This window comes from Hemiscyllium ocellatum, unplaced genomic scaffold, assembly GCF_020745735.1.
Source record: "Hemiscyllium ocellatum isolate sHemOce1 unplaced genomic scaffold, sHemOce1.pat.X.cur. scaffold_212_pat_ctg1, whole genome shotgun sequence".
NCBI lineage: Eukaryota > Metazoa > Chordata > Chondrichthyes > Orectolobiformes > Hemiscylliidae > Hemiscyllium > Hemiscyllium ocellatum.
The window spans coordinates 613,315-624,702 of NW_026867979.1; positions in this window are offsets into that span (position 1 = coordinate 613,315).

Below are 11,388 nucleotides of genomic sequence, written 5' to 3' on the forward strand. Positions count from 1 at the left end.
AGGGGAAAAACACGGATGTGGACTTCCAACTGAAATGGCTGAGGCCTTGTCTGCGCAAAAATGACTTTCAGCTTTTCCTTCAAAAATAAGTCCTAACAACACACACAATGCCACCTTCGGATGCTTGTTGCAAAGTTGTAGGAAATTCAGCAAGCTGCCGTGAGAAGGAGGTTACAACCGATGGTTTACAAAACCAGCCCTCGAACCACTGAGTTATAGAAGAACTAAATTCTGAGTCGTTTTGAGTCTGACAAAAGTTGATGACCTCGAGCAGAACAAATTCGTTCAAATCAGTTTTGTGATACAAATTTCGTTTTATGTGACAAAATACGCCTTGAAACCCCACTTCTTTGATCGCTTGTTTGATGTCACACTTTGTCAGCTCCCAAGTTTTCATAATGGAACAGGGATCAACATTTGTATAACCTCCCGGCAGACTAAAATCTTTGACGTTTCTATTATGATTTTGGTGCTAGACAGTGACATCCTGAAAATAGGAACAGAAGTGTTTCAGATGGGAAAGAAAGCAAATCGAACTCTGGCCTTCATCGGTCACAACGTTTGGTATCGTGATTTGCATCTGATGTTGTAATTGTATAAAACTTCTGTTTGGCCACATTTGGAGTACTGTGTGCAGATCTCATCTCAAAATAGCAAGGATGTGGAGGATTCGGAGAGGGTACAAAAAGGGTTTATCAACACGTTACCAGTATTGTGTTTTTAAAGGTGTGTTAGGTATAAGAGGAAATTAAACAAAGATGGATTGCTTTGTGAGAGTATCAGAGGCTGACAGGCGACCAGGTACAGGAATATAACGCTAGGACAGGATAGATAATGTGGATAGTCAGAATCTCTTTTCCAATGTATAAGTTTCAAATACTAGAGCGCAGAGGTTTAAGGTGAGAAAGAGAAAGTTTAAATGATGTGTGTGAGGCAAGATCTTTTATTCAGAGAGTGGAAGTTGCCAAGCGAGGTCTTGAAACAGAAATGTGAGTAAAGTTTTGAAGTGGCATTTCGACAGAAACATGAACAGGCAGGGAATAGAGGGATATGGACCATGTACATTCAGATGGGATGAGTTGAGAATAGCATTGTGGTAGGCCGAAGGGCCAATTGCTATGCTGCACTGTTCTATTTTCTAACTTCCCAGCATTTAACCGATCAAAGCACTTCAGAATCTTGCATGTTTCATTCAGTTTCTCTCTCATTTTTCTTAACTTTAATTGGTTCATTCTCAATCTACTCCACTTCTTATTATAAAATCCCTCCATTCCCAATATCATCCGAGTGAAAATTATCTGGCCTGCCTCTGATACAACAATACCTTTCCTTCGGGCACACATGCTGTTCATAATATTCTAAGTGAAGTATGACTTGTACCTTGCATCGTTTTAGTAAGACCTCCCTATATTTAGCCTCCATTCCCTCTGTAAAAATTGGCAGCATTTGATTTGCCTTCTCTATTATTTGAAGACCCTGTAAGCTAATTTTTTTCTGATTGATAAACAAGGACTCGCACAAACCTTTATGTTTTCAGTCTAAAAACAAGTACTGTTAGCCTGACAGAAAGTCAGGAGCATGTTGCAATGAGTGAGAAACAACATATCAATAAAAAGTAACTGGACTCTTAGAAACAAATTTTATAAAAGAGAATTTGTTTTAGAGCCTGTTGGATTTTATTTGTTGGTGTGAATATAAATGGCAGAATAGATAAGGGTGTGGTGAGGGTGGGTGTTGGTACGGTGGATATGGTTTATTTCAGAAGCCCTTGTGTGAGTTTCAATAAGGGCTAGAATAGGGCCCCTTAAAGGTCAATAAGGTTACCGATGTGTGGAACTAGAGGAGATGAGTGAGATCATAAACAAAAAAAAAGTCTTGTCAGTATTTACTCTGGAGAAAGACATGGTAACTCGGGAACATTGGGAAATAAATTGCCATGTCTTGGAAAAAATCCTCAACAGAGAAGAGAAAGTGGTGGAATATTAAAACAAGTAAAAATAGATCAATCCTCAGGAGCTCATTAGGTCGATCGGAGAATATTATGGGAAGCTCGGGAAGAGATTGCAGTGTCCCTTACAGAGATATTTATATTATCAACAGCCACAGTGAGGTGTTGGAAGACTGGAGGTTGGCGAATGCTGTTCCAGCACTTAAGGGTTGCAGGGAAAGCCAGGAAATTACAGCCCCTTGAGTCCATTGATGGGGAAGTTGTTGGAGGAGATTTTGAGGGAAAGGAGCTACGTATATTTGGAAAGGCAAGGACTGATTAGAGATGGTCAGCATGGCTTTATGAGTGGAAAACCGTGTTTCACAAACTGGATTGACTCTTCCTGGAGGTGGCCAAGAGATAGGTAAAGACAGAGCAGTCAGCGCTGTCCAAATGGACGTCAGCAAAGCATTTGACAAGGTTCCAAGGGTTATTGAACATCTAGTTAAGAGGAAAAAACGACGTTTACATAAGGATCCTTAGACCTCTATAGGGTCATATGGGGGTGGCATGATGCCTCAGTGGTTAACACGGCTGCCTTACAGCACTGGGGAACCGATTTCGATTCCAGTCCTGGGCGACAGTCTGTGTGGAGTTTACACGTTCTCCCCATGTCTGCGTGGGGTCCTCAGGTGCTCCAGTTTCCACCCACCGTGCAAAGATGTGCAAATTAGGTGAATGGTTTTGGTGGGATGTCCTTCAGAGGGCCCGTATGGAGTTGCTGGGCCAAATGGCCTATTTCCACACTCTGGGGACTCACTGAAGGTAGCCAGGAAGGAACTGAAGAATGGAGTTAGAACAGCTAGAATGGGACATGAAAAACTTTATTGGGAAGGATTATGGAAAACTATAAGGCAATCTCCACATATGTGAGGAACAAGACGATTGTCAGCGTGAGGGTAGGGCCTGTCAGGGATAGTGGAGGGTACATGTGCGTGGAGTCACAGGAGGTAGAGGAGGTCCTCAATGAATACTATGCTTCAGTATTCACTACTGAGAAGGACCTTGTCATTTGTGAGGACAGCGTGAAAAGGACTGATATAAGTGAACAGGTTGGTGTTAAGAAGGACGATGTGCTGAGAATTGTGTAAAACATAAAGATAGATACGTCTGTTGGATCAGACGAGATATGCCCAAAGTTACTGCAGGAAGCGAGGGAAGGGATTGCTGCGCCTTTGGAAATGACCTTTGCACCCTCACAGACCACCGGAGTCGCACCAGATGATTGGATGATGGCAAATGTCACTCCCTTTTTCAAGAAAGGGAATAGGGAAAATCCTGGGAATTACAGACTTCACTTTCTTATGCCTGTGGTATGCAAATTATTGGAGAGGACTCAGCGCGGATTTATACCACCGTAGAAAACCATAGTTTGATTAGAGATAGTCAGCAGGGCTTTATAAGGGACAGGTCAAGCCTCACAAATCTTATTGAATCCTTCGAGAATGTGACAAAACACCTTTATGGCTCATTCAGAAAAGAAACAGAGGCATGGGATACAGGAAACCTGTCTGTCTTGATATGGAATTCCTGGCTCATAGAAGACAGAGGGTGATGATAGATGGGAAGCATTCAGTATGGAGACCAGTGACCAGTGGTGTTCCGCAGGGATCGATTGCAGGAACTCTGCTCTTTGTGATTTTTTTAATAACTACTTGGATGTAGTTGTGGAAGAATGGGTTGGTAATTTTGCCAATGACATGGAGGTTGCTGGAGTGGTGGATAGTGTAGAGGTCTGTTGTTGGTTGCAGCAGGATATTGTCAGGATGCGGAGCTGGGCTGAGAAGTGGCAGATGGAGTTTTAATCGGGAAAAGTGTGAAATGATTCATTTTGGAACGTCGAACTTGAATGCAGAATACATGGTTAAAGGCAGAATACTTGGTCGTGTTGTGGAACAGAGAGATCTTGGGTTCCACGTCCATCGATCCCTCAAAGTTGCCACCCAAGCTGATAGGTTTGTTTAGAAGGAATATGTTGTGTCGCCTTTCAATTGCTGGGGGATTGGGTTTTCAAGCCGTGAGGTTACGCTGCAGCTCTATAGAGCCATGGTTAGAACCCACTTGGAATATTGTGTTCAGTTCTGATCCCCTCATTACAGGGAGGCAGCTTTAGGTAGGGTAAATTGGAGATTTACTCGAATGCTGTCTGTGCTGGAGAGCATGTCTTATGATGAAAGGTTCAGGGAGATAAGCCTTTTGTCATTGAAGTGAAGAAGGGTGATGGGCGACTTGGTAGAGGCGAACAAGATGATGTGAGACATAGATAGAGTGAATAGTGAGAGACTTCGTTGTACCATGGCATAGATGGCTATTGTCAGTGGGCATAAATAATTTTAAGGTGATTGGTGGATGGGTAAGGAGAAATTTCAGAGATAGGTTCTTTACACAAAGAGTGTTGCGTCGTTGGAATGCACTGGCAGCGGTGGTAGGAGAGACAGATTCATGAGGAATATTTAATGGACTCTTGGATAGGCACATGGATGTCAGTAAAATTTAAGGTATGTAGGTTAATTTGATCTCACAGACAGATAAAAGGTTGGCATGGCATCATGGCCGAAGGGTCTTGTACTGCACTGTTCTGTGTTCTATGTTCCATGTGGTAAACTGGGTAATAAGCCTAGATAATTGTAAAAGGATATGGCATTCAGGAGGAGCGAGGGAACTGGATACAAAATTGGCTTGATGGTAGGAAACAGAGGGTGTTGGGAGACATGTTGTTTTTCTGTCTGGAGACATATGACCAGCGGTGTAGTGGGTCCCAATATTGGTTTCCTGGTAAGTAAGTTTTTTGGGTGACATAAAATTGGTGGTAAATTGGATAGTGAAGAAGGTTATCTATGAAACAACAGGATGGACAGTACTGCTGGGATAGTGGGCTGAAGAATAGCAGATGGGGTTTAATTAGATAAATGTGAAGTGTTCCATTTTGGTGAAACAGACCAGGGTGGGACTTGTGCAGTTAATGTTCGGGCCCTGGGTAGTGTTGTCAGTCAGTGACCCAGTGATGCAGGTACACAATTCCTTGCGAGTGGCGACACTGGTAGACAGGCTGGTGAAGCAGCTGTTTGTGATGGTTACCTTCATAGGGCAAAGCATTGAGAGTAGGAGTTGGGATGTCATGTTGTGGCTGTTCAAGACATTGGTACAGCCTCCATAAAAGCATTGTTGATCAGTTGTTCACTTAGCTCCTTTAGGGAAGGACATCTGACATTCCCGCCTGGTCTGGCCTACGTGTGAATCCAGATCCACAGCAATGAGGCTGACCCTGATCTGCCCTCTGGGTAATTAGCAGTGGGACAAAGAATGCTGTCACCCTCATTCCACGAATGAATAAATAAAGATGCATATGTCTCTTCCTACCTCTGCAAACCCCTCCAGCTGCAGCAATCTGTACTTGGCTTTGTAACACTGTTCAGGCCTGGATCACTCTCTGTAACACTCTCACCACCTCCAGCACCTTCACCTTTCCCTGTTCCTATTGTGTCATTAAACCCTGACAAAGATTCCTCTTCCCACTGTCCTCCCCCCGCTTGAAGACGCTTTGCAATCCCTTTAACACTGACTGCTTAAACTCTCTCTCATTTCAGGATTTTAAGTACTTTGTGGTAATCGTCTAAGCCTCATAATATGATATGATCCATTTTGTCCTGAGTGAGGGGTGGGTAGGAATTCCTTGTTGAGGTTTTGTCTGCTTCAATGGAATGTCCTTTTGTTGAGTGCTTTACACTGTTCATTCAAATGTTTTCCACTGTTCATTTACAAACACCTGTTTAGCCTGTTACCTTGGTCCGTTCTCCTCTCAAACTCATGTAATTGACTGTTTTAGTTTCTAGATGTAGCTTATCCTTTCTGTGATTCACTTTAAAATTTTATATTACTTTAAACTACACTTTACACATTTTCCCAGAAGATCTCCCCAGGTGACATTACTCACTAAGTTTCATGACACAACGGTGCCTCTGAGGTAGTTACGTCCCTTGCCAGTTGCACAATATGTTATTCAACAAAACACTGAAAAAAATTCTACAATCTCCTATTTGAATATCACTCTTGTCGGTGTGATTGTCAAGATTATATGAACATTGAAGTTTCACTAAATTATCACAGTCTTCATTAAAAATTTCGATGAGTTCCACTTTAATGCAATGATGAGCAATGAAATGTTATCAAGCGGCCTAAAACTGTTTTGGTGCTTGTGTCCTTGGCAAGTAGTAGCCAGAATTTACATTCAGACTGACTCGACTTCATGGTCTGAGACTAAATGCTTTCTCTGTAATGCCTTTGATACCCATTATTGTTAGCGTCACCCATTTTGCCTGAGTTTCTGCAAGTTTGTGAACCATTGAATATTTATATCCATCTTTTGTTCACCCTGAAACCATGTCTCCCTGGTGTCTAAATCTCTTTTATGTCTGTGGCACAAATCAGCCCACCTTGCTGCAGAGAGTTTTTCCATTCCAAAAAAAACATAATTTACTCTTTCCTACAATTTCCTGTCACAAATCGATTCGCTGATGTACAGTTTTCATTAAAATTTGTCCCTTCCTGTTCCTATCTTCTTGCCTTCAGACACATCCACATGCTGTTCACATGCGTCATCTTTTCTATTTGGATTTGGAAAGCTCCTTTCATCTGAACCCTCTGTCAGTTTCAAGCCCTGTCCATAAACCTACCGACATGATTGGCCAGGATACTGTTCCCAGCTCAGCTCCGGTGGGACCCCATCTTAATGGATTTTATTTTGAAATCAGGTATGGGATGTGGGTGTCTCTGGCTGACCAGCCTTTCTTGCCCAGCCCTAGCTGCCCTTACGCTGAGTAACTTGCTCGGCCATTTCAGAGGGTAATTGAGAGACAATAACTTTGCTGTGACTATGTCGTGCAGACCACGTGAGAATGAGCAGATGTCCTTCTCTGAATAACAAGTGTTTGGATTTATTGTACATCAGTAATGGTATTTCTAGATTGTCAATTACTATTTTGAACATAATTTATTTCAAATTCCACCATTTCAGACGATGTGGTTCAAACCTGCCTCTCCAGAACATTAGCTGAGGTTTGGGATACATTCTCTAGCAACAATATCACTCGGACATTACTTTGTCTGCTCACAGGCTGTTTATCCCTGAACACTGATACCAATGTATCATGAAGCTAAACCTGTTTTTCCTTCATGATTGATACTGATTTCTTCCTGCACTCTGATGATATCACCCAGTCTCTCTCCATGTGGTATGCCTCACTGTGTGGGTCTAATTGCTGCTCCTGTCAGCGTCTCTCACTCTTGTAGCTACTCCAGATCCTGAGCCAACAGAATTCTCCACTCCAGAGAGACGCACAGGCCAGGGATGGAGACTGGGATTTTCCAGATCTCTGTGGGACACGGTACTATCCTCCATGTGTGACCCTCATTTCATCAGTCTAAGTTCCCATTCTGTCTATTTCTCTGTCTCCTGTAGGAACTCAGGAATTTTCTGACTCAATAGATTTCCCAGCAGTTGGGTGTCTTATCCATCACCACATTGAAGATAGTTGGTCAGCCAGAGAGGCAAAGGGCAGAGAGATCTGGAGCCTTCAATAAATCCTGCAGTGAGGTAAGATCACTCACCATGCACAGAGCAGAGAGCAGCGAGAGGACTCCAAACATCAGCTAACAGTGCTGGAGGTGGAGCAGTGTACAAACACACCAGGTTCAATCACCACGTCTACTGTAAGTTTTGTTGTTCTGAGACAGTATCGGGAGTGTCACAGTTATCAATCCAGACCTGTGCTGTCTTAGTGAGCACCAGCATAACAGATGGGAAAGCAGACTTCCCATGAGTGAGTGGTAATGCTGCCTCGGATCTTTATGTTCTGTGTTCCCCCTCCAACACTGTACATATACCATGTCTCGTGGACCAGTGTCTTCAATAATTTGTAACTCCTATAACAGTTCCTGTCCCTGTAACCTCCATTTCCCTATGGTCCCTCCCCATATTTGAAATGTACTGCATTTCAAACTATTACCCCTATCTCTCTAACTTTTTTTCAGTGTCTACATCATGCTTTTTCTCTATAGTCTCCTCCTCCAATAACTAGAGACAGAGGCATGCAGCATGGAAACGGTTCTATCCATCCAACTAGTCCATGCTGATCACTGTTCATGAGCAAGTCGCATTTGCAAGTGTTTGGTCCACATCCCGTCCAACCTTCTCTTCTCCATGTATCTGCCCAAATGTCTTTTCCATGTTGGAATTTTACTTTTCTCTACCCCTTCCCCAGACACTCATTCCATACGTGCACCATCCTTTGTGTGGAAATGTTCTCCTCTGGTCGCTTTTAATTATTTCCCCTCTCACCTCATATTTCTGCCCTCTAGTTATGGCTTCCCCTAACCTGAAGTACAGACCTTCACAATTCTCCCGACGTATACTCCTCATGGTTTTATAAACATTTATAAGATCACCCCTCAGCCACCTCCGCCCAGGGGAAATACAAAGGATCATGTTACAAATATCTCTGCCACAGTCCCCGCTGTGACTTTGCCACATTGTTGTGGGATACACTTGTTCAGGACTCGGGCGTTCTCTACCTTTATGTTCTAAGATCTCCAGCACCACCTCTTCTGTAATGGGGACTCTTTACAAACCATCAATGTTTCTTTCCCTTTGTTTCCTAGTCTTTGTCCACGGTATGTTCTGACATGGAGTATTCATTTCAGGTCGTGCCCATCTCCTGTGGTTCTAAGTATGGATGGCCTTCTTGATCTTTGAGGGCCCCTATTGACTCTCTAGTTGCTTTTTTGTACTTGTATGCTGTAGAATCCCTTTGCATTCTACTTAACCTCATCTGCCAAAGCTATCTCATCGCCCTGTTTTTCTTTCCAGTTTCTCCAACCTCTCTGTTTCTGTCAAACCCTCCAGTGTCAGTAACATCTCTGTCAACCATTGCTCCTTTTGCAGTTTCGGAAAATGCTTCCTGAAGCAGGAGGATCAGAATTCTACACAATACTCCAACTGGAGACACAGAAATGTCTTGTACAGCCGTATCATGATGTACCAACTCAGGTACTCAATGATCTAACCCATGAGGGCAAGTGTGCCTAATCCCCGTCCTGTCTACCAGTGACGCCACTTCCACGGAACAATGTAACTGCATCCCTTGGTCTCTCTCCGTTCGACAACACTGCCTAGAGCACTGCCATTAACTGTGTTAGTCCTCCCTGGTTTATCTTAACAAACTCCAACACCTGAATTCAACTCCCATCTTTCATTTCTTGACCCACTGGCTCAGTTAATTAAGATCACCTTTGGTAACTGTATTCACTGCCAACTATAACAAGTATTTTACTATCCACAAACTTACAAACAATAATTCATATATTCTCGTTTATGTCAATAATGTACATGTGTGGGCCCTGCACTGATCCTTACGGCACACCGCTGCTCAGACGCCGCCAGTCTGCACAACAACCCTCTCCCACCATCCTCTGTCTCCTACTGTTAAGCCAATTTTGTGTCCGTTTGTCTCGCTATCCCTGATCACATGTAATCTAAACTTACTAACCAGTGCACCACGATAAATTCTGTCAAAGGTCTTGCTGAAGTCAGTATAGACAACGTGCACTACTCTGCCTTCATCCATCTCCTTGGTCACCTCTTCAACAAACTCTATCAAGTTTGAGAGACACTTCTCTGTACGCACAAAGCGGTGCTGACTATCCCTAATCAATCGCTGCCTTTCCAAATGCATGTAACTCCTGTACCGCGGAATCGCTTCCAACAACATTGGCACCACTGACATCAAGCTAATTGGTGTTTATGTCCGTGGCTTTCCCTCGCAGCCTTTCCTAAATCCTGGCACAACATTAGCCACCCTCCCGCTCCCAGCTCACCACCCGTGGTTTTCAGTGATAGAAATATCTTTGTAAGTTTCTTCCCTACCTTACCCCAATGTCCTGGGATCTACTTGGTTATTTCCCAGGAAGTTGTCGAATTTTAATGCGTTTTAAAACCTTCAGCACCTCCTGTTCTCCAATGTGGACTCTTTGAATACATCACTGTTTATTTCCCAGCTTCCCCAGTATTTTTTCCACAGTAAGTTCTGACTTGAAATTTTTGTTTCAGACCGCACCTATTTCCTGTGGGTTTACACATGGATGGCTTCATTGATCTTTATGGAGTGACGTTCTGTCTCGAGTTAATCTTCTGTGGTTAATATACTTGTAGAATCTCTTTGGATTTTCCTGAACCTTATCTGCCAAAGCTCTGTCAGTTCCCCTTGGGCCCTCATGATTTCCCTCTGAAGAATATTACTACACCCACAATGTTCTTCAAGGGATTGACATAATCCAGCTGGCTGTATATGACATGTGCCCCCTTTTGTCTTGACCAGAACCTCAATATTCCCGGTCATACAATTTTTCCCACTTGTGTCAGCAATGCCCTTCATATTAACAGGAATATGCTGCCCCTGAAATCTTAATTTATCTCTCTTTTGAAAGAATCCCACTTGCCCGACATCCCTTTACTTCCAAGTAGCTTCCATGAATCAAATTTTGGACGGTCTTGCCTAATACCTTCTGGACTGGGGCAAGGCCATTTTTGATCTTTAACTTGTGGACCAGGCCTGTCCTTTTCCATCGCTATTTTCGAACTAATACAATTGTGGTGACCTTGCCAAAGTGCTCCCCACAAACACTTCATCCCCTTTCTCACCGTTGTTTCCCGAAGGGAGGTCAGGTTTCACCCCTTTCTCCAGTCGGACCAGTTACATACTGACTGAGACAGTTTTCTTGTGCACACTGAACAAATGCCTCCCATCCAAGCTGTGAATATTATGGCAGTCCCAGTCTATGTTTAGAAAGTTAAAATCACCGACCATTACAACGCTAGCATTCTTACAGATATCTGAGATCTCCGACGTATTTGCTGCTCAATTTCCCGCTGACTACTGTGGGCCTGTAGTACAGTCATATCAAACTGATTATTAATTCTTATTTCTCAGTTTCACTAACATAGCTTCACTGGGTGATCCCCAGGAATATCCTCTCTCAGTGCTGCAGTGATGTTTTCACTGATCAAAAATCCACTCCCCCTACTCTCTTGCCTCCACTTCTATCCTTCCTGTTGAATCTGTCCTCTGGAACAATGATCTGCGACTCCTGTCCCTCCCTCAGCTTTGTTTCTGTAATTGCTGTGATTTCCCAGTCCCATGTTCCCATCCATGCCGTGTGTTCATCTGCCTTACCTGTGAGGCATTTCACATCAAAGTAAATGCAGTTTAATTGATGCGTATTACCTCATTGCCTGCTGTGCTCTTGCCTGTTTATCAATTGAAATTACTCTGTTGAAATGCTGTCCCAGCCTCAACCTTCAGATTATAGCCTGAGACCATCCCCCTCACTGTGGACAACACCCTTAC